We start from the raw sequence: 24,155 nt of genomic DNA, 5'->3' as shown, positions 1-24,155 counted from the left end.
ACCTCGTTTCTGAAAGCAAGTGTGCCGACCAACCTAAGTGGAACAGCTGCTCGACGAATTACAGGCCCCTAAAATCACATTATTCGTAAAACTGGTGAGTGACGTGCTAAATCACTTTTCAGAGACTTAAACTTCAAACTAAAAGTTTCCCTATCGGTGAATAACATAGCAATACCCTAAATATCACAAAACTGGGATGAACTAGGGTTCCCAAAAATACCTCAACTAGAAGACTGGTTCCCCAACCAAAAGTCTGATTATGTGGGGTTTCTTGGAGACCAGCCGGTTGACAGGTTCCTATAGGTCCCCCTGAACCGGTCGATTGGTTCAGTGCAGGAATCACATGAAAATTCACTACACCCTCAAATCAAACCCAAACTCTACCAAACCTTCTAGACCTACTATTTACACTCTAAAGAACATATTCAAGGCAATAAAATACCACAACATAACCAGAATCAAAAATTGGCATTAAAAAGCAAAGCTTGAATTCTTAAACTCAAAGCTTGCTCAAACCTCACAATAGCCCTCAAAACCACTTTAAAGAACCTCAACTAACATAATTAAAACCTCAGAATACAAACTCAAGCAGCAAGAACCGAAAATAGAACCCTAACCCACAATTCAAGCAAAATCCCTTTACTTTAAGCCTAAGAAAATCAAAAGGAAGAGTGCTAGGAATTACCTTGAGTGGGACACACTCTAAACTTTCCGAAAACTCCTTGAATTTAGCAAAAAAACACAAAACCCTAGCTGGTTTTCTACGGAGCTCGAGAGAGAGAAAGAGACAGGTGTAGTTCGTGATTTTTTTTTTTTCTATTTTTATAATTAATTCCTAATTATCTGCTAATTTCCAAATTAAAACTAAGAGGTCTTTACATAGCCAATGCTCTAGGGCAAGGAAATCATGTTGATTTGAGAGGCAGAGCTTTGCAGAAAGATAGGCCTAGTGCTTAGGTACAAAGGCCTACTATTTAGAGAGACAATGATTACCCTAGCTAGTAGTACTGTTGACAAGAATGATGATGATGTAGAAGAAATTCATCAGTTTTCTGATGAAAGCATGACCATACATAACCTCCGAGTGTGACTAAATCCTAGAGGCAAAAAGCTAGGGGCAAGAAAGTAAGGCCTCATGGAAACAATCTTAAGACACCACAACTAAACAACTGGAAGAATAAGTTAGTGAATTCACCATGTTCACGGAGCGACTTGCACGAAGACAAAATGAAGTCGTATCTAATTTTGAAGAAGAAGATTTGGAACCAAGTGTGAGGAGAATAATAGAAACATCATTGCCTGAACACTTCAGAATGCCACAAATGGATTTCTGTGAGGTAGGATGGACCCCAGGGCCCACTTATCTAAATACATCAAGTTGATGCAAGTGGCCAAAGCAAGCGGCGATACCAAGGGTCTTTGGTTTTCTTCAACTTTGATAAAAATCCGTGGAAAACTAGTAGAAAAGATTATCTCCCAAATCTATTTGCACTTGGAAGGATCTGCAAGTGATGTTGAAAAAGCAATTTATAACTGTGAAGGATTACGATATGGAATTTAGCTCACTAAAGAACATCAAATAGCAGCAGGGAGAAATTCTTAAGAAGTACATTCAGAGAATGATGGACGTTGCCATAAAAACTAAGGTCAATTATGATATGAAACTGGTGGCCTTAACCTCAGGGATATCCACCAGATCTTTCCTGTGGCGAAAGTTACAAAGAAAGAGGTTCAACACACTGTTTGATTTCTTAGCTAGTGCCCAAGGTTTCATAAACTTGGAAGAAGAATATGTCCATGCTTACAGAGTTCTTCCAGCACCATCCACCAATGTTAGTGAAACGACTCAAACTCGCCAACTGTCTACTCCATCTATTGTCCCTCCAAGAAGTACACTCATAACTCCAACAGTGTATAGACTTGGTGCCTTTAGATAAGTAGCTGCACATACAAGTTTATCTGGCTTTGGAGTGGCACAAACCGGATAAAGTACCACTCCTACATAGATGAGTAAAAAAATTGAAGTTCTAGAATCGAACATAAATCTTTACTGAAGCAAGAGAAGTACTAAGGCTCCAAGTTGAAACAAAGCTCTGAAGAAGGGGAAAAGTCATGAATCAAGGTAACTTTCAGTATACTAGCCTAGTTGATACTCGAGAAAATGCTTACAAAGGTACTTGTATTATGGTTGATTACAAAAAGCCTTCACCAATGTCCAAAGTTGGAAGACATAAGAGGGATCATAATAAGAAATGTGAAAATCACGGTGATATTGGGCATACCACGAATGAATGTGACTACATGAAAGATGAAATTGAAGGACTAGCTAGAAATGGTCTCTATCCAATTTGGTTTAGACACCTATCATATATCCCGGATAAGGAGTAGCAAACAAACAACTTTCTATTCTTGGACAACAAGGAGTCATAAGTCCTACTCAGGTAGTAGGTTACCCTCAAGCTCTGAAAATACAAGCTCCAGGTGCATAGACCGCTCAAGGGGTACCTAACGCCCAAGTTTCGAAACCTTTTGTTGCTCTGGAACACAAAAATCAATATCCACCTGGAATTTCTCCACTAGCATTAGATAGCCTTATGGCAACCATATCTGGAGGTCCACACTTTTTCAAAAGTAGACGAAATGCTCAGAAGAGATATCTTAGTGAGTTGGATCAAGAGGAGACGTGTAATCTCGTGCAAACACCTGCTCAGCGCTAGCGAATGATGATTCTTCCAATTACTTTCATAAAGGATGATTGTAAGCATGTGTACTTTTCCCATAATGATCCGTTAGTGATTGAGGCCCAAATCACAAATCAAAGAGTATCAAGAATTCTAGTGGATAATAGAAGATTTGACAACATTCTTTTTAAAATTACCTTCCTTACAATTGATTTAGTGGAAACTAATTTGATGCCTTATCTAATTCAACTACAAGGCTTTAATGGAGATATTTTGTTGCTAAGGGGAAAAATTCAGCTTCCAGTCACACTAAATGGAAGAGTATCTAGAAGCAATATAATATCTTCCTTTAAATATTGCACATTTGTAATAGTGGATTGCCCCACTACCTGTAATGTCATGCTAGGAGAGCTAGCCTTAGTAGATTTTAGAGTTGTAACATCCATCTGCCATTTGTGTATGAAGTTCCCAAGCGATAATGAAAGCATTAGAATAGTGAAGGGTGATCAGAAAAGCATGAGAAAATTCTATAATGTCTCTGCCAAGACAGTCTTCATGGTCCAAGAAGAGAACCAAGAGGATCCTAGGGCACCCGTTAGACCCTAGAGTCAGGGTAAAAAGAATTATTGAGCCCATGGAGGAGGTAGAAGAAGTGTGAATCAACAAAGAAAATCCTACCAAACTTATCAAAGTAGGAAGAAATTTATCTCCAGCCATTAAAGAAAATATTGTATCCACGATGAAAAAGTATAGTGATGTACTGGCGGGGAACCATCCTAACATGAATGGGATCAGTCCCCATGTGATCTTCAATGCTTAAAATGTTGATGAAAAAGGCAGATCCAATACGTCAGAAGAGAAGACCACTAGATCCAATCTGAGCGGAAGCAGTGAAAATAGGAGTTGATAAATTGACGGCCATAGAGTTCCTCTGGGAAGTAGTGTATCCCTTCTGTTTGCCAATCCAATGTTGGTACCTAAGCCTAATAGAACTTGGAGGATGTATATTGATGTCACAGACTTCAATAAAGCCTGCCTAAAAGACTGTTTCCCACTTCTCTAGATCAATTAGATTGTGAATGCCATGTCTGGATATAAGCTTTTTAGTTTCATGGATGCATACTCAAGCTACAACCAAATAAAGATGCATGTGTCAGAGCAAGAACATACAAGTTCTTAGACGGACAAAGGTATATACTGTTACATGGTGATGCCCTTTAGGTTGAAGAATTCTAGAGCCACATATCAACGTCTGGTGAGTAAAATGTTCAAAGATGTTTTGGGGAAAAAGATGAAAGTTTATGTAGATGACATGCTGGTCAAATCAAAGACTTTCGAAGAGGACACTAATGATCAGGAAGAAGCTTTTTCCATCATCCAAAAGTATGGAATGAAACTGAATCCTAAACATTGTACCTTCAGAATTTCTTATGGAAAATTTATGGGTTTCAGCATCAGCTCCAGAGGAATCGAGGAAAATTTGGAGAATATTCAAGCCCTCCTAGGTATGCCTTCCCCCAGAAAACAAAAGGACGTTCAAAAGTACTGGAAGAATCGTAGCACTCAGCAGATTGGTCTCAAAGTCATCTAACAAGTCTATTCCATTCTTTTTTGTTCTATGTGCAAGAAATAAGCTAAAGTGGAAAATTGAATGTGAATATGCCTTCCAAAAATTGAAAGAACATTTAACCAAAGCTCCACTATTATCCAAACCAGTTTAGGGAGAACCATTATACTTGTACTGGGTTGTGTCCAACCATGCCTTAGTCACCACCTTAGTGCAAGAAGAAAGAAGGGTACAACTTTCGGTGTATTACGTGAGTAAGAGATTTTTGGTCACGAAGTCCAGATATCCTATGATTGAAAAACTTTCCTACTACTTAGATATCACCTCACAGAAACTAAGACAGTACTTTTAGGCCCATGCAATAAAGGTAGTAACAAATCACCCTCTCCGTCAAGAATTACAAAAACTAGAACCATCATTAAAGTGAGGAATAGAGCTCAACTAGTTTGACATTCATTATCAACAAAAAAATTAATTAAGGGTTTAGCTTTAGTAGAATTCATTGTGAAATGGAAAGGAATCAATGACAATCTAGAAGAACTTCTTCTGGAGCTAGAAGTCTAGAAGGTATGTGTGGACGGAGCATCAAATGAGAAAGGTTCTTAAGCTGAAATCATTCTAATCTCTCCACAAACCATCAACTTATAAATGCCCTCTAGTTCGAATTTCCTGCCTCCAAAAATGAAGTAGAACATGAAGCAATAATTGCAAACTTATACTTAGCATAAGATGTTAGAGCCAAGAACATTGAACTTATAGTGGCTCGCAACTAGTGGTAAATCAGATATCTAGAGAATACCAAATAAAGGGTGAAAAATGGCTAGTTACGTGTCAAAATCTCAAGAGTTGCTCCAAAGCTTTAAAAGATATATCATGAAGCAAGTTCCCAGGGCCCAAAATTCCTTCGCAGATATGTTAGCAAAACTAGCAACAAATCAAAAAATAAAAAAGTATAGACTAGTTCCAATCACCCATCTAGCTGCTCCAAGCATAGAAATACTAGGACTAACAGTCATTGATCATTTAACTTTTTGGATGGATCCCATACATAAGTTCTTAGCATCCACAGAGCTTTTAGATGATCGAGCAGCCGCTAGGAAGGTTCAGTATCAAGCACTGAGATATGTGCTCCTAGATAGAAAGTTGTACCTGAGAGGGTTATCTATACCATATCAAAGGTGCGTATTTGAAACCAAAATAAGCCATGTGATTAACAAGATACACGAAATATTCTATGGACATTATACATCAGAACCAAGTTTTTCCAAGAAGATCATCAGACAAGGATACTTCTGGAAAACCATTAAGAAGGATTGCATTGATTATATCCAAAATTGTGAGTAGTGTCAACATTATTCCAAGGTTCCATGAACTCCACCAACAGAGAAACCCTAACGAATAGTTCGTAGCCTTTTACTGTCTGAAGAATTTATTTAGTAGGGTCTCTTCCAACTGGAAAATGAGGAATCAAATTCACCATTTTTGTTGTTGACTACTTCAACAAAGTGGTTGAAATGGAACCTATGAAAACAGTCACTTCCAAAAAGGCTTTGGACTTTTTCATCAAAAACATAGTCTTCCATTATGGTATGCAACACAAGATTGTGTTTGAAAATGGAATCAATTTGATAGTGATTGATTCACTAATTTTTGTGTCAAGTACAGAATTATGAAAGTTTTTCATCTATAGCCTAACCACAAGCAAACAAACAAGTGGAAACCGTCAACAAAATTTTGAAAACTATGTTGAAGAACAAGCTTCAGGCATGCAAAGCCACCGCCCAGAAGAACTTCCTAGAGTTCTTTGGGCATACCGAACAAAGGAGAGAACTTCAACAAGACACACTCCATATTCAGTGGCCTACGGATGTAAAGCAGTAATCCCATCAGAAAATACTATACCTTTTAATAGAAGAGAGACTTATTATCCCACCCAGAATCATCCATTACTTCAGGAAGTTGTGAATTTGATTGAAGAACTCCAGGAGCATTCACAAGTCCAACTCAAAATGTACAAAGGAAAAATTACCGGACACTTCAACTCAAAAGTTAAAAGCTAGAACTTTGAAGTTGGTGACCTTGTATTAAGAAGAGAGTTTCCAGCATCTCATGAGCTGGGAGTGGGGTTCCTTGGACCTAACTGGGGAAGGCCATATGAAATACAACACAAGGTACGTGACAAAACGTACCAAATTAAAAGACTTGATGGATCTAAGATTCCAATAGCATGGAACGCAGATCACCTGCGCCGATACAATTAGTGAATTGGGGGGTGTATGGATCATTTTTATTTTTTTGCATTTTATTTTTCTTATTTATTCCATTCACGCCTCAGAGCAGGAAATAATTTAATAAAAAATAGAAGGAGTTTTCAAGTAAATATTAAGTCATGTAATTTTTTGTTGTATTGTATCAAGTGACCAAGAGTCTAGACTCTCAAATCACTTGGGGGTACCATGTATTAAGTATCTCACTAAAATTACAAAATATGAATTATTAATAAGTATTGGAGTATAAAATATCACCTGAAACCAAAGCCTCAAGAAACAGAAAGTAAGCATTTATCTTAACATATTTAAAGTTAATAAATTCATTAAGTCAATCCATCTAGAACAATCCATCAATTTATGTTGGCTTCAATTTCAGCACTACTATCTTAAGATCGATGTTCAACAATCTTTTCTAGATTGTGAATTTTGATGATGTTCTCATCAATTACTTCCCCCAGTCGATCTACTTCCTTCGAAGCGATGTTAAACTTCTTCTCCAACTCTTGAATTTTATCCTTGGCACCTTTCTCTTGAGACTCGAATGCATCAACTCGAGATTGAGATGTTGTGTATTTCTCCTTGTATTTTATCCTTGGCACCTTTTCTAGACTTAGATCTACGCTCCATCCTGGCCTCTTCCTTGTTACTTATCACGACATTGTTGAGGGACGCCTCGACCTTTTCTTGGACTAGATGATTTACCAAATCATTGGCCAGAGCTTTGGCTTCATTCAATACGGCTCGGGCTTCATTCTTCTTCTTGTTATACATGGCTAGCTCCCGCTTAAGAGTCTCGAATGCAAGAGACATCATGGATACCACCATGGAGCACCTCTCAATTAACATGTTCACCTGAAAGAATGAAAAATGATTAAAATAGAAACACAAATATTAAAATAGAAAAAAAAAAGTGATTATTAAGCAAAGTTAAATACACTTACTCTAGCTTTTTGATGTTTAATACAATCAGCAATAAAGGCTGAATTTTCACTAGCCATGGTAGCCCACCTCTCTGTGCAAATCTATAGTATGTTGAAGCGATTCGGTCTAGAAGGTTAGCTTCAAAGGGCACCAGGTCACTACCAACCTTATTTTTGATTCTCTTAGCAATAACTTGATGGTCCATGACCGAAAAAGATGCTTTAAGCCTAACAACTAAGATTCATCACTCAGTGCTTCACCTAGTCGCAATGACAGTGAGTACGTTTCCTGACCTCAGCTACCTAAGCCTTCTAGAACAATTGGTTTGATGCTTCTAATTGGACACACTCCACTTTAGACAACTTTAGTGGGCGAAGAGGAAAGGACACAATAGAGGCTTGAAGCAGAGGAAGAATCATCTTCTCTCTTTGCATCTCGGGAGTAGAATAAGAAGTTGATTGGATGTTTTTAAACTGGGGGTCCAAAGTTCTGTCCTTAGGTTCCAATGTCTTGTGACCCTTCTCTGTTCTTTGATGCTCCACTCCCTTCCAACCACCTACATCTATCTTTGGCTTCCAGTGTACCATTAGCTGTTGGAGGGCCTCCTTGGCCAACATCTTGCTCTATTTACCTTGACTTCCAAGAGCAGAACCTGACCTTTTGCGGTTCCTAAAGACATCCCCTTCAGCATCATCCTCTTCTCCTTCCTCATCATGGTATGTTGCTGCAAAGGCATCACTAGGAGTGTTCTTGTCGCAACTGCTCCCTAAAGCTTGGCTTCCATAACAACCTTCGATGGCTGAGATCTGGGAATGGATTCATGGATAGAAGTTTCCACTACAAATGTCGAAGTCTGAGATCTCGAAATAGATTCTGGGATGGGAACTCGAGAAACACCCTCCAAGCCTTTGGCCAAGGTGCTGATTCCTTGGTTTCGGTCTGGGAAGACTGTCTCGATCTTTGCTTTCATTTGGAAGTCTTGGTCATTTCCCGTGCCTCTACAGACCTATTGGAGATGCTACCTAAGAAGTTATGGAGGAGACCATCTGTAGAGTTTGAGGATTTTCTACAAAAAAAAACATGAAAGCTTAGTTTTGTGGAAGTATTAAATAAAAAATACATACAACAATAAAATAAGAAGCTCAAGTTTTGGTTCAGACCATTAACAATATTATACTTGGGACTTCCTCAAGGAAACTAGGAAATATCTTCCCTGCCAAAAAAGCTACCATATTATAAGAATCCATGGTACTTCATTTTAAGAAACATATCTACTCTAATAGTCTGTGTAGGCGGAGCAAAGTGATATGTGCTTCTGACTATCTCATTTATCCTATTGATGTAACGAATTACGGGATACCAATGGTGGTCTAACTCCAAGAAGTAAGGGTAGAAGTCCCCCCCCCCTCTAGATAAAATTGATTTATGTCTTCCAAACGCAAGGCATGGATTAAATGAAAGGAAGAATTACCTCTTCTAGACGTACTCGCTCCTGGAGTACCTTAATTTGGTGCAACCACCTTGAATCAGACTTCAAGTTCCTGTTTTTTACTTAGAGGTTCTGAATGAAGTCGAACCTAGTTTTCCAGCCATTATTAGTCTTTTCTAATGGCCTTCTGCGCTTCATCAGCAATAATCTTCACAATCACTCCTTTAAGCCCTAGAGGGCTACCTAAAGTAGATCATTAGTAGAGTCTTTGGCATGAAAGGCATCAATGCTCTGATGAGGAGCCAGCAAACCAACTTGCCTATGGTTGGTCGTAGTGATAAGCTTTTCCGCCTCCAAGTCCTCAGATGAAAAAATTTGGTATAGAATTTGTCTAACCTCCATGAAAGGAGTCTTTGCTGGACGAGTGATGTATCTAGAAAAAAAGGATAGAAACGTCCTAATTAAAACCTAAATGTGGAATATGAATAAAGAATTGAAGTAGAGAGATTTGATTTCACTTACTTGCAATACTAAGATTCAAAGAAAGGATTGGAACCCTATTCAACGGGAAACCCGTGGTGAAGAACCAATATTTATTAAAATCGTTACTATGTTGCACCGAGTTGACTTGACAAATCAAGGACCTAGAATACCTCTCAAGACGGTAGAAGCCTGTCTTACTCTTATTCTTTGGCATAGGATGAGGTTTGACTTAATAACAATAGAGGAGTTATTTCAGGGTAGGAACGTCTATTTTCTTCACGTTGTAAAGCAAGTACCATCCCGCAAGAAGTTTATATACTTGTGGAATGAATTGGAAGGGGGCTATCCCTACTACCACGCAGAAATATGCGAAGTATATCTTGAGTAGAAGATGCACTCCAATTTCCATGTGGGCCCAGCTCCAGATGATAAAACCACCATCCGTGTATTTGTAGGGTGATTCTCCTCGGATGGAGAGCCTATTCCAGAATAAGCTTAGAACACTTTCGAGGCCACAATTCGGCTCATACGTCTAGAGGTTGCTGTAATTCTGGAACTTGTTTTGGTACTGGTCAATCTCTTAGTGGGAAGCATTTTATACTACCCCATGGGCTGCAACTTCCTCCTCTACAACTTTAATTTCCTCATGTTGGTCTTAGTCCGCCATGATAGAGTAGAAAAGATTAAGAAAGAAAATCACCAAGCAGTAAGATACCCATACTAAAGAAGATAGCAGGGACAAAGAGAGTCCTCCCCTATAACTACTTGGAGAGGTCCCCAACGGACCCTTTATCCTGGATAAAAAACACTCAAAGAGTATCAATTCTGGACGATCAGATCGAAAACATAGAAGGCCAATTGAAAGGAAAATCAAATATCATCTGGAACCATAAGTGTCCCAAACAGGGGCAACAAATTTAGCCAATCTTACTGCTAAAATTTGGCTATTTTTACTAGAAATCAGAAAGGGCCTATTTTTCACACTCAGAATCTACTCAGTATTACAAACACAATGTGCAAAGACTCCATATTCTACAAGAGAATCAGTACTACTCCAAGGCCTAAATTTTATTTATTGACAGCATACAAAAAACATGCAATCTTCAATAACAGAACACCAGTTTCAAACATTAACCAATATTCAAAAAATGAGAAATGAATAAACATACTTTGTTAAGAACTAGGTAATGATGAAGAATTTGAAGGAAATAGAGGCCTTAGAGATCAAACACTGATGTCAAAGGAGGGATTAAAGAAATCTCAAATATGGATGGTCGATCAAGACAAGCAACCCTTGGTTGAAGGGCATGAACTTGGCTGATAAGTTTTTCAATCTCAGCATTGATATACAGTATCCTCGATGATGGAGAAGAATCAACAATCAGAATTGGGGGTGGCACTCCTAGATTCTTTGCTTGCAAATCTGAAGAAGAAGATAAATACAATGATCGATGTAACGCTCCAAAGCTGTTTTATTTATCCTCGCCTTCTCCTTGCAGGTTCGAGCTTAATTTGAAATTTGGGTAGAAGTGATAAACAAACCTATTCGCCCCATATTTATACATACAAATTGTGATCCGCGTGATTCCAAATCAACGACTAGGATTAACACAACCAATTGCTATTTCATCAGACCTCGCCACATGCACCTTCTCAGTGAAAGTTATCTCCATGTTTTGATAACGCAATACCACATGTTGTACTATTTCAAAAAATGGAGACTTGTTAATAACACACAGTATCAATATGAAATTCCTAAAGGTCCCACCCTTAGCTTCCACTTGTCCATCTGAATGGAAACGAGCAAGCTTTCATAACCCCTTGAGTTCTGAAAGCTTGGGGCTAAATGCTATCTGTATTTCTAAATTGGTAAATATGGAATTTTGTGAATAATTACAATGTATACATTCTAGGCCCAATAGTGGTCCCAAATGAAATATTGGGCCGAACCCATAAGTAGTCAGTCCTTCTGGATAAGTAGACAACTCGTCCAGGTGAGTGATCCATCCAACATGGCCTACATCCAGAAGATATTAGACAGTGCATCCGAGAGAAGTGAACATAGTGTATCTGGAAGTCAAGCACAAAAGCATCCTAGCTCATTACTTACAAGATCCTAAGATATCGTAAATTAGTTCCCAAGGATCTTGTCTGAAGATCGTATCATCCTTAATATGTGAAGATAGTAATTAGCAATCAAGCATTTAATGTACAGGTTTTTCTCCATGAAGATAGGACATGATTTTAGGCAAATATCAACACGATGTGGCATCCACATAAGCATGCACCAAGCGCCTCATGGTTGGGCTTCATTAGATAAGCCCAAGTCAATATGTTACTTGTAATTACCACATCATTGAGAAAAGATTAACGAAGAAGAACCCTTACTATAAATATACAGAGAACCTTTCATGCAAACGGGTTAAAAACTCAATCCTCAATTGCACAAGCAAAATATAGTGTTCATATACTCTTGTAAACCTTAAGGCTTTCTAGCTTTAAATTAATAATATTGACTCGTGGACTAAGACTTGTTAACACCCCAACCACGTTAAAATCCTCATTGTCATTTTGTTTATCTTTGATCAATTTCTTTAGCTTTCACATATAGTAAATCGATTTCTAAAACCCTTGGTATACAATACCGATACCCTGATATGTTAATCTAATAGAAACTAAAACATGCATGCTAAACATTTGCATATGTGTATCTATTATACTAATCTTACCTCAATCACGTTATCAGGTGTGCCAGTTAACTTGAGTGGAAAAACTACTCGACGATCGAAGGCACTAAGTCACATTAACATAAATCTTGTAAGTGTTTCGCTAAAACACATTCGGGGACTTCAACTCATAATCTAAAGTGTCTCTATCGATAAATAGCATGGCAATACCCTAAATATCTAAAAAAACATGAATATTAGGGTACCCAAAAATCACCCCAAACGAGTAATCGTGAAACGGTAAACTGTTTTGCTGTAGAATTTTAAAACTTGATCTTTTCTTCCTCAAATCTATCACAAACCTACTCAAACTTTCTGGAACACCATTGTAACACCCTAACTAGCATAGGCGTATTATCGTAATTTTAAACATACTGTACAGCTCGTTGCTAATCAACGAGGTTATTGAAAATCGTGATTAATTAAAATTTTCTTATTTAATTAAAAACTTAAGGTATTACATATATAAAATTTCGGGATCCCGTTAACAAAATACTTTACAAAAGTTTGCTATACATATAATCAAAAGTTTGTCGCTCAGCGACTAATCAACAAAAGCTCAGATGTCCCGAGTATCGTACGCTCCACGCCTAACCGCCCTCACATGTACAACCTTCATCTGCTCGTCCTCACGATTCCCCAGCTTTCGCTTTGCCCTTACCTACACATGGAAATAGCACTGTGAGTCGATAGACTCAGTAAGAAAAGCATAACATAAACATACAACTAACACAGGTTATAACCTGGCGCCCATACACCTGATCATAACCCTAATCCCCGTGTCCCACAAGGTACTGAGTCTAGAACGTTCATACGACAATACTATCGACCATAATGTCAGCCTATACTCAATATGCTAGTCATACTCTAGCCATATTGATGTGACAGCATCGATCTGTATTTCAGCCAACATACATTTATCAGTAATCAGTACAACTCTATGTATACTATTACTGTTATCAATGTAATCTAACAGGCAATAACACATGTACGCTAAACATCTAATAACATATGCATGATATTATACTAATCTTACCTCAACTCCGAATTAAGGTGTGTCGGTCAACCTGAGTGGAACAACTGCTCGGCCAATTATAGGCTCCTAAATCACATCGATAACAACACGGATAAGTGACTCGCTAAATCACAACCGGGACTAAGGTTTAAAACTAAAACCCTATCTACTGCAACTTAATATACTAATATCCCAAACTAGCAGGGAAATCAACTAATTAGAAACCTGAAACTGACACTAAACAATTAGCTAAAAAACCGGTTTTCCTCCCTACTGCAAAATCCGGGTAATCGTTTTTACAAGCAGTGTAAAACCGGTTAGCCGGTTTTACCCAGAAAACCTACAAAAATCAAACCCCTAACCAAATCGTTTCCAAACTCAACCAAACTTTCCAAACCTGCATATTATACCCCAATAAATAATTTCTAACAGATAAAACAACTACCCATGCACAAAATTCAAAACTACCATTGATGAGCCAAGCTTGAGTTCAAAAACTCAAAGCTTGCTCATCCTACTAACTAACTATCAAAACCTGCTCAAATCACCTTATACAATCATAAATTAACTACTGAAAACAATAACAAACAAATACAGCAACTACAGCAGCAAAACAACATTTCATGCAAAATTTATTCTCTTACAATTCATGAAAATATGAAGAGAAAGGCTAAGAACCTTTACCTTGATTAAAACCACTTAAAACCTTGTTGAATTTCCTGAATATTTGAAGAGCAAAGTAACCCTAGCTGCTAAAAGAGAGAGAGAGAGAGAGAGAGAGAGAGAGAGAGAGAGAGAGAGAGAGAGAGAGAGAGAGAGAGAGAGAGAGAGAGAGAGAGAGAGAGAGAGAGAGAGAGAGAGAGAAATAGCCTTTTCCTTGATTTTTCTTAAATTGAAAATAATGAGGAAAATAAATCTTTTTCTTTCCTTTTGTTTTAATTAAATTTTCAGCCAAAATATACTTAAATAATCAGAATAATAAATCAAATTAAAACCACTAAAGACAAAGCATAAATGGGTAAAATGACCAATTTGCCCTTTCCCCACAAAACAACATAAAAGAGCACTTAGGGGTAATTTGGGAAACTAAAAAATTCCGACTATTCCTGACATTTCTAATGTCTAAACTATTGTCCCGCTATACTAAAAATACTAAGATGTGATTCTAATAGCCAAACACCGTGTTCCAATGTTGTTGGGCACAAAATATGCAAAATTATGAAATTTCTATATTTGACATAAAAATGCATTCTGAATTCAAATAAATCATCATAAATAATTAATTCATTATTAATAATTAATTTCCATAATAAAGCCCTAATTATCTGCTAATTTACAAATTAAAGCTAAGCGGTCTTTACAACTATCCCCCCCTTAAAAAGATTTCGTCCTCAAAATCTAACCTGAACAACTCTGGATATTGAGCTCTCATGTCTGATTCTAACTCCCAGGTGGCTTCCTCCACCTTGCTATTTCTCCAGAGTACTTTGACCAGAGCTATGGTCTTTTTCTGAAGAACCTTATCCTTTCTATCAAGGATCTGAACTTGTTGTTCTTCATAAGACATATCTGGTTGCAGCTCAAGATTCTCATAGCTAAGTACATGAGTTGGATCTGAAACGTATTTTCTCAACATAGAGACATAGAATACGTTATGAACTACTGAAAGAGCTGGAGGTAAAGCTAATCGATATGCCACTTGTCCAACCTTCTCGAGAATCTCAAAAGGTCCTGTAAATCTAGGGCATAACTTGCCTGTTTTCCCGAAACGCTTGATTCCCTTCATAGGAGACACCCGTAGGAACCCATGATCCCATACTTGAAATTCTACATCTCTGCGTTTCGGATCTGCATAACTCTTTTGCCTGCTTTGAGAAGCAAGCATTCTGCTCTTAATTTTCTCAATTGCTTCATTAGTGTGTTGGACTGTTTCCGGACCTAGATACTTCCTCTCCCCTGTCTCATCCCAATGGATGGGAGATCTACATTTTCTGCCATATAATAGTTCATAGGGAGCCATTCCTATCGTACTCTGATAACTTTTATTGTATGGAAGTTCTATCAATGGTAGGTACTTACTCCAAGAGCCTTCGAAATCCATAACACAGGCTCGTAACATATCTTCCAGTATCTGAATCATCCTTTCGGACTGTCCATCTGTCTGAGGATGGAAAGCTGTACTGAACTTCAGTTTGGTACCCATAGCCCGTTGTAAACTTTGCCAAAACTTTGAAGTAAACTTTGGATCTCTATCTGAAACTATGGATTTTGGCACACCATGCAACCTTACTATTTCCTTGACATACAATTCTACATATTGATCCACTGAAAAGGTTGTTTTAACTGGTAAAAAGTGAGCAGACTTCGTAAATCGGTCCACCACAACCCAAATAGAATCAAACAAACCTGTGGTTCTAGGTAACCCAACCACAAAGTCCATCGTGATATCTTCCCATTTCCATTCAAGTAGGGTTAAAGGCTGCAACAACCCTGCCGGTCTCTGATGTTCAGCTTTAATTTGCTGACAAGTTAGGCATCTCGATACGAATTCTACCACATTCTTCTTCATTTCGCTCCACCAGAAGTAAGGTTTAAGATCTTGATACATCTTGGTGGTGCCGGGATGCAAGGAATATGGGGTAGTATGAGCCTCTTCGAGAATTTCATTTCTGAGTTCCATACTATTAGGAACACAGACTCTGGTCTTAAACAACAACATTCCACTATCTGACACTGTAAAGTCCTTAGCTTGCCCAACAGAAACCTCTTCTCTCACTTTTATTAGCTCTGGATCAATTAACTGAGCCACTTTAATGCATTCTAACAGATCTGATTGTAGTGTCAAGTTATGAAGTTTGCCTACAATAAACTCGATGCTTGATCTGACCATATCTTTTACTAACTGAGACGAAATTTGAACCATGCTAGCTACCTTCTCGGGACCCTTTCTGCTCAGGGAATCAGCCACTCCATTGGCTTTCCCAGGATGATAAAGGATCGCATAATCGTAATCCTTAACCAATTCTAACCAACGCCTATGTCTCATATTCAAATCTTTCTAAGTAAAGAAATACTTGAGACTTTTATGGTCAGTGTAAATTTCACACCTCTCTCCATAGAGATAATGCCGCCAAATCTTTAAAGCAAACACTACTGCGGCAAGTTCTAGGTCATGAGTCGGGTATCGCTATTCATAATCTTTCAACTGACGGGAGGCATAGGCAATAACCCGATCGGCCTGCATCAGAACACACCCCAGACCCTATCTGGATGCATCACAATAAACTACAAACTTCTCTTTATCAGAAGGCAGAGCTAACACTGGAGCTGTAATTAACCTTTGCTTCAACTCCTGAAAACTTGATTCACACTTATCCGTCCATACAAAACGCTGATTCTTTTTGGTAAGCTCGGTTAAGGGTGTTGCAATTTTAGAGAACCCTTCTACGAACCGATGATAATAACCAGCCAGACCCAAGAAACCTCTAATTTCTATCACTGTTTTCGGTCTTGGCCAATCTCTGACGAATTCTATCTTTCCCGGATCCACCTTGATCCCTTCTTTACTAACAATGTGTCCAAGAAAAGACACATGTGACAGCCAAAATTCGGACTTTTTAAATTTGGCATACAACTTATGTTCCCGAAGTCCCTACAGAACCATCCGAAGATGTTGCTCATGTTCCTCTTCTGACTGAGAGTACACAAGGATGTCGTCGATAAATACAATAACACAAATATCGAGGAAATCCTTAAATACCCTATTCATCAAATCCATAAAAGCTGCAGGAGCATTGGTCAGTCCAAAAGACATAACTAGAAATTCATAATGTCCATACCTAGTGCGGAAAGCTGTCTTTGGGATATCCTCCTCTTGGATTCTCAACTGATGATAGCCCGATCGGAGATCAATCTTTGAAAAGACAGTCTTCCCTTGAAGTTGATAAAAAAGATCGTCTATCTTAGGTAAAGGATATTTATTTTTGATTGTTAGCTTATTCAGTTCCCGGCAGTCAATGCACATCCGCAAAGATCTATCTTTCTTCTTAACAAACAGTACTGGAGCTCCCCAGGGTGACACACTGGGTCGGGTAAACCCTATGTCAAGCAACCCCTAGAGTTGAATTTTTAATTCTTTAAGCTCTATTGGAGCCATTCTGTAAGGAGCCTTGGAAACTGGTTCTGCTCCAGGTGCCAAGTAAATAACGAAATTAATTTCTCTCTGAGGTGGTAAACCCGAAAGTTCATCGGGAAAAACATCAAGAAATTCCCGAACCACCTTGATGTCTTCTGGCGGAACAGAGTCAGGCCGAGTGGTATCCAATACCACGGCCAAAAACCCTAGACATCCCTCTTGTAATAATTCCCTAGCTATTAGCACTGAAATTACTGGGATCCGAGATCCCTGAACTGAACCGACAAAGACAAACGATTCTTCACCTTCAAGTTGGAAGATTACCATCTTCCTCTTACAGTCAATACTGGCTGAGTACTTGGACAAGAAATCTATTCCCAGGATAATATAAAAATCCACTAAATTCATCTCTATCAAGTCAGCACTCAACTCTCTATCTTCTATTCTGATCGGCATAGACCTAATCCACCTTTTGGAGATAACTAACTCTCCGCCAGGCAGTAGGGTTCCAAACCCTGTTTCATAGCTAACATGTGGTCTATCCAATTTACTAAAATTTCTGGCCGCCACATAAGAATGAGTGGCTCCAGAGTCAAATAACACAGAGAAATAAGAGTTGTTGACCGAGAGCTGACCTGTTACCACTGAAGGGCTGCCTTCTGCATCAGCCTGAGTTATCCCGAACAACCTGGCTGGAGTGGGTTTCGCTGCAGTCTTTGGTGCCTCCGTTCTGAGCTAGGGACAATCCCTCTTGTAATGCCCTGGCATGCCACACTGAAAGCACCCTTGCCTTTTACACTCCCCCAGGTGGTGCTTTTTACAACTGGGGCACTCTTGGTAAGTGTATCGGGTTCCGGTGCCACTCTAGTGATTGCCTCGACACTGGTTCCCCTGGAACCTCTTGTTCTGACCTGAGCCACTAGTTGCAGTGGATGCCTTTCTTTTCTGATCTATGGCCGAACCACTACCTCCCTTGCTAAAACTTGAAGCAGGACGGGTAGGAGCCCCGCCAACCACCGGAGTCCCACCAGACTCTACCATACATCCCACTGCGCCCTCAGCTCGCAGCGTCTTATCAACCATTTCAGCATAGGTGGTTCTGTCGTCAGTAGTAATCATCAAATCATGTCTAATCTTCACATTTAACCCATCCAGATATTTTTTTTCTTACTAAAGTTGGTTGGCACAATTCCCGAGGCCAACCTCGCCAATCGGTCAAATTGCGTTGTGTACTCAGTAACACTCATATTTTCTTTATAAGTCAAATGAGTGAATTCTTTTCTCTTAGCACTTCTGACTGCTTCATTGTAATACTTAGCATTGAAAAGTTCCTGGAACTTTTCCCAGGTCATCGTCGTGACATCGTGAATCATGGACACCATGTCCCACCAGACTAGTGCGTACTCTTGAAATTGGAAGGTGGCACAGACCACCCTATCATTACCAGTGACGCCCATAAAATTTAGGATTCTAGTAATCACTGTTAGCCATTGCTCGGCTTTCATAACATCCGGACCTCCCAGAAAAACCGGAGATGCTTGCTTGCGGAACCTTTCATACAGAGGTTCCATCCGATTCACTGCCACCACTGGTTCGGCCTGGACAGCCAGGGCAGGTGCCACTGGAATTTCTAGAGCAGGCACTGTAGGAGCACCCTGCTACCTCAATCGTTGAATTTCATTATCTTGTTCCTCGATTCTGGCTTGCATTGCTGCAAACCTATTTTCCCAATTTTGGGCATCCTGAGCAGCTTGGGCAGCCTGGGCAACCTGTGGCAGGTTAGCATCACCCCGGCCACGTGCCCTGCCCCTAAGACCTCTACCTCGGCCACAGACATTTGGGGGAATCTGAGCTCCTAGACCAGCATTAGATCCAACTGAATTGCCCTGGCTCCTGGTATTTTGCCTGGCGTCCATTCTAATCTGAGCAGCCTGCGTAACCAAGAGCTAGTCTGGTCAGATTGTGATCAAAGAGAAACTTACTAATGCCTCTTATTTGAAAATTAAAAACATGTGCCTATTCTACTATCAGGCTATTAACATGCTTCCTAACAGGCTTTTCTTAAATCATACTATTAAACTAAACTACTAAAGCAATAAAAGCTTACTGAACCGTGAAACGAGCTAACTGCTGATGATGATTGTACATGTCGTGACGATCTTCGAAAGACAACCTGGCAGCTCTGATACCAAATTGTAACACCGTAACTAGCATAGGCGTGTTATCGTGATTTTAAACATACTGTGCAGCTCGTTGCTAATCAACGAGGTTATTGAAAATCGTGATTAATTAAATTATTCTTATTTAATTAAAAACTTAAGGTATTACATATATAATATTTCGGGATCCTGTTTACAAAATACTTTACAAAAGTTTGCCATACATATAATCAAAAGTTTGTCGCCCAGCGACTAATCAACAAAAGCTCAGATGTCTCGAGGATCGTACGCTTCAAGCCTAACCGCCCCGACATGTACAACCTTCATCTGCTCGTCCTCACGATTCCTCAGCTTTAGCTTTGCCCTTACCTACACATGAAAATAGCACTGTGAGTCGACAGACCCAGTAAGAAAAGCATAACATAAACATACAACTAACACAGGTTATAACCTGGCGCCCATACACCTGATCATAACCCTAATCCCCGTGTCCCACACGGTACTGAGTCTAGAACGTTCATACGACAATACTATCGACCATAATGTCAGCCTATACTCAATATGCTAGTTATACTCTACCCATATTGATGTGACAACATCGATCAGTATTTCAGCCAACATACATTTATCAGTAATCAGTACAACTCTATGTATACTATTACTGCTATCAATGTAATCTAACAGGCAATAACACAAGTACGCTAACCATGTAATAACATATGCATGATATTATACTAATCTTACCTCAACTCCGAATTCAGGTGTGCCGGTCAACCTGAGTGTAACAACTGCTCGGCGAATTATAGGCTCCTAAATCACATCGATAACAACACGCATAAGTGACTCGCTAAATCAAACCCGGGACTAAGGTTTAAAACTAAAACCCTATCTACTGCAACTTAATATACTAATATCCCAAACTAGCAGGGAAATCAACTAATTAGAAACCTGAAACTGACACGAAATGATAAGCTAAAAAACTGGTTTTCCTCCCTGCTACAAAATCTGGGTAACCGGTTTTACAAGCAGTGTAAAACCGGTTAGCCGGTTTTACCCAGAAAACCTACAAAAATCAAACCCCTAACCAAATCGTTTCCAAACTCAGCCAAACTTTCAAGACCTGCATATTATACCCCAATAAACAATTTCCAACAGATAAAACAACTACCCATGCACAAAATTCAAAACTACCATTGATGAGCCAAGCTTGAGTTCAAAAACTCAAAGCTTGCTCATCCAACTAACTAACTATCAAAACCTACTCAAATCATCTTATACAATCATAAATTAACTACTGAAAACAATAACAAACAACTACAGCAACTACAGCAGCAAAACAACATTTCATGCAAAATTTCTTCTCTTACAATTCAAGAAAATATGAAGAGAAAAGCTAAGAACCTTTACCTTGATTAAAACCACTTAACACCTTGTTGAATTTCCTGAATATTTGAAGAGCAAAGTAACCTTAGCTGCTCTAGAGAGAGAGAGAGAGAGAGAGAGAGAGAGAGAGAGAGAGAGAGAGAGAGAGAGAGAGAGAGAGAGAGAGAGAGAGAGAGAGAGAGAGAGAGAGAGAGAGAGAGAGAGAGAGAGAGAGAAATAGCCTTTTCCTTGATTTTTCTTAAACTCAAAAATCCCGAGTATTCCCGACATTTCTAATGTCTAACCTATTTTCCCGCTATACTAAAAATACTAAGATGTGATTCTAATAGCCAAACACCGTGTTCCAATGTTGCCGGGCACAAAATATGCAAAATTATGAAATTTCTATATGTGACATAAAAATGCATTCTGAATTCAAATAAATCATCATAAATAATTAATTCAATATTAATAATTAATTTCCATAATAAACCTAATTATCTGTTAATTTCCAAATTAAAGCTAAGCGGTCTTTACAACCCTACCCTATAATCATTTCTAAACATAGTTTAACACTTAAATGCATCAAAAACCTTCTAAAGTAAAAACCACCATTATTGAACAAACTTTGAGTTCTAAAACTCAAGCTTGCTCAAACCAGACTATAGCAGCTAAAACCCTCAAAAACCAGCCAAGAACAATCATAAATCAAGCTCCAAAATAATTTCCAGCTCATTCAAACTCACACAAAACCGAAATTACAAAAGACACACCAAAATCAAGCTGTTCTCTTGAAATTTTAAAGGAAGAAATAAACTTCGATCTTATTTTGATCTTTGCTAACAAATTTTTCCTTAATCATATGTTGAGAATCGCTTAGGATTGATGAGTTTTGGCTTGGAACTTTCTTGGTTCTTCTTGGTTTAGATTAGGTCGAAAGAGAAAAAGAATGAAACTTAGGTTTAGAATTTTGAGTTTATCTAATAGCTCCTTGAATAATATATTAACTTTCATAATATACCCTTTATTATTATGCAAAATTCAATAAAGATAATTATTAATTAAAGCTTAGGTGACAAAAAGGCTAAAATACTCTTTACTTCACTACTAAGCAATATCTTAAATTAGGGGTAAAATAATCATAATCAAATACCTGTGTAACCTTGATATTCTAACTATCCATAACTCTTTCCCCGCTAAACCTCAAATATTAAATCGTACCAAAGTGACACTATTTACCAAAACGTCAAATTTCCACAATTACAGTGCATGCAACATGAAATGCCAAAATCCATGTATAACATGTATGACACACCTAGAATTCAATAAAATCTCTGTAATTGAGAAATTATACCACTAATGCCTATTTCTCACAATAGGACTTATTGTAATACTAATGCACATATAATCATAAAGATTAATTTAATCACTAGTTATCTGCTAATTTTCATGTCTAATGATGTAGTCATTACACTTGCACTTCATGAAGCAAGTAGAGAATGTGTGCGACTGAGATTATTGACACAACATATTTAGAAACATATGGATTACACTCAATAAAGCAATATAAGCATCAACAATTCTCTATGATGATAACGCGAAATGCATTGTTCAACTAAAGCTATAATGAAGAAGATAGAACCAAAGGCAATTTTATCAAATTCTTCTTAACTCATGATCTTAAGGACAATTGCTATATTGGTGTCCAACACATTCAATCAAGTGTCAATCTTGCAGACTTATTCATAGAATCATTACCAACATCAATATTTAGAAGACAACATATAAGTTCAGAATTTATCGATTAGAAGATCTCTACGAATACCTAAATGAGGGGAGTTATTTCACACTGTACTCTTTTTTCCTTGACCGAGTTTTTATCTAACTAGGTTTTCTAACAAGATTTTTAATGAGGCAATTATGATGGACATCCAAATATTATTCATGTAGAATTTCAAATCACCCAAATCTTCTCTATTAATTACCATTAATTGTAGTTATTATTGTTGGAAGTTATTTTACCAGGATCTTAGATCTACTCACAAGTATGTTGATTTAACAACCTAAATATGAACTTCTAAAACGATAGGAAATTAAATACATAAGAGTATCAGAAATCTTACAGTGATTGCAGCGGAATATATGTCTCCTCCTACTCAGATTTCTAACCCTTGATTCCTTTCTGTAGCAGAGTATAATCAAGATCTGAGCCCGATAGTCCTTCTTTGTTGTTTCTGAATTCTACACAGCCTTCCTCATTATGATTGAGGTATTACTTGATGTGTGTGGGCACTACTCTAGCACTTATACATTTCGAAACAGTGAAGGAAGAGAGAGAGAGAGAGGGTGGCAGCTCAGAGAGAATTTTCTGAGAGAAAATTCTTTCAGAATAATGTTGTGAAAAGGTTGTACAGTTGTGTTCAACTCTGAAGCCTTTGCCTTCTATTTATAGAACACCACCCAGGGCTATGATTGACATTTGGAATTGAAAAAATCAAAGAGAAAAGGAGGCTAAGTGGCCGGCCTAGGCATTGTGGAAACAAGGCTTGCCACTTTTCCAACTTTCCTTTTCCTACACTGATAGTTTCCTGTTTTGTCAAAAACTGCCAATTTCTTTGTTCAACCACATAAATGTCAAATCTAATTATTTAATAATTAAAATTAATTATCAAATAATATATTGTCATTTATTTTATTAATAATGAAACTAATTAAAGTTTCCTAATTAATAAATATGCCCTTCAAAATCTCTATTTACTGTTTTGCCCTTAATAAGTGATAAATTCTCAAATAGACAAGTCTATCTTGAGAATTTTTAATTGATTAATTAAAATCAATTAAATGAGTCTTACAAGTAATAACATCTCAACTAGTGAGGGGACCATGGGTCTATATATCCGAGCTTCCAATAAGCAGATCTAGAATTTACCACTTAAATTCACTAACTTATTAATTCTTCGTTGAATCCACACATAGAACTCAGAATTGCACTCTCAGTATATAGAATGCTCTATATGTTCCACCATATAGACACATTATTAGTTATCCATTGTTATAATCCTAATGTGATCAATGATCCTCTATATGGATGATTTACACTGTAAAGGGACTAAATTACCGTAACACCCTACAATGTATTTTATCCTTAAAACACTTAACCCTGTATAAATGATATTTCAACTAAGTGAAATGAGTACTCAATCATTTATCTCGTTTGGTTAACCTCGAAGGAAATCACCCTTTGCTTACTATTCGCCAGATAGAAGCTATAGATTCCATATTTATGTTAGCGCTCCCACTCAATCGCACTACCGTGTTCCCAAAATGTATGTATTGCCCAGACTAAAGATTAGGCTTAACTAACAAATCAAAGAACACGAATAATACTCTTGAAATTAAGCCTAACC

This window comes from Cannabis sativa, chromosome X (genome assembly GCF_029168945.1).
Source record: "Cannabis sativa cultivar Pink pepper isolate KNU-18-1 chromosome X, ASM2916894v1, whole genome shotgun sequence".
Taxonomy (NCBI): Eukaryota; Viridiplantae; Streptophyta; class Magnoliopsida; order Rosales; family Cannabaceae; genus Cannabis; species Cannabis sativa.
This window is presented reverse-complemented; position numbering follows the sequence as displayed.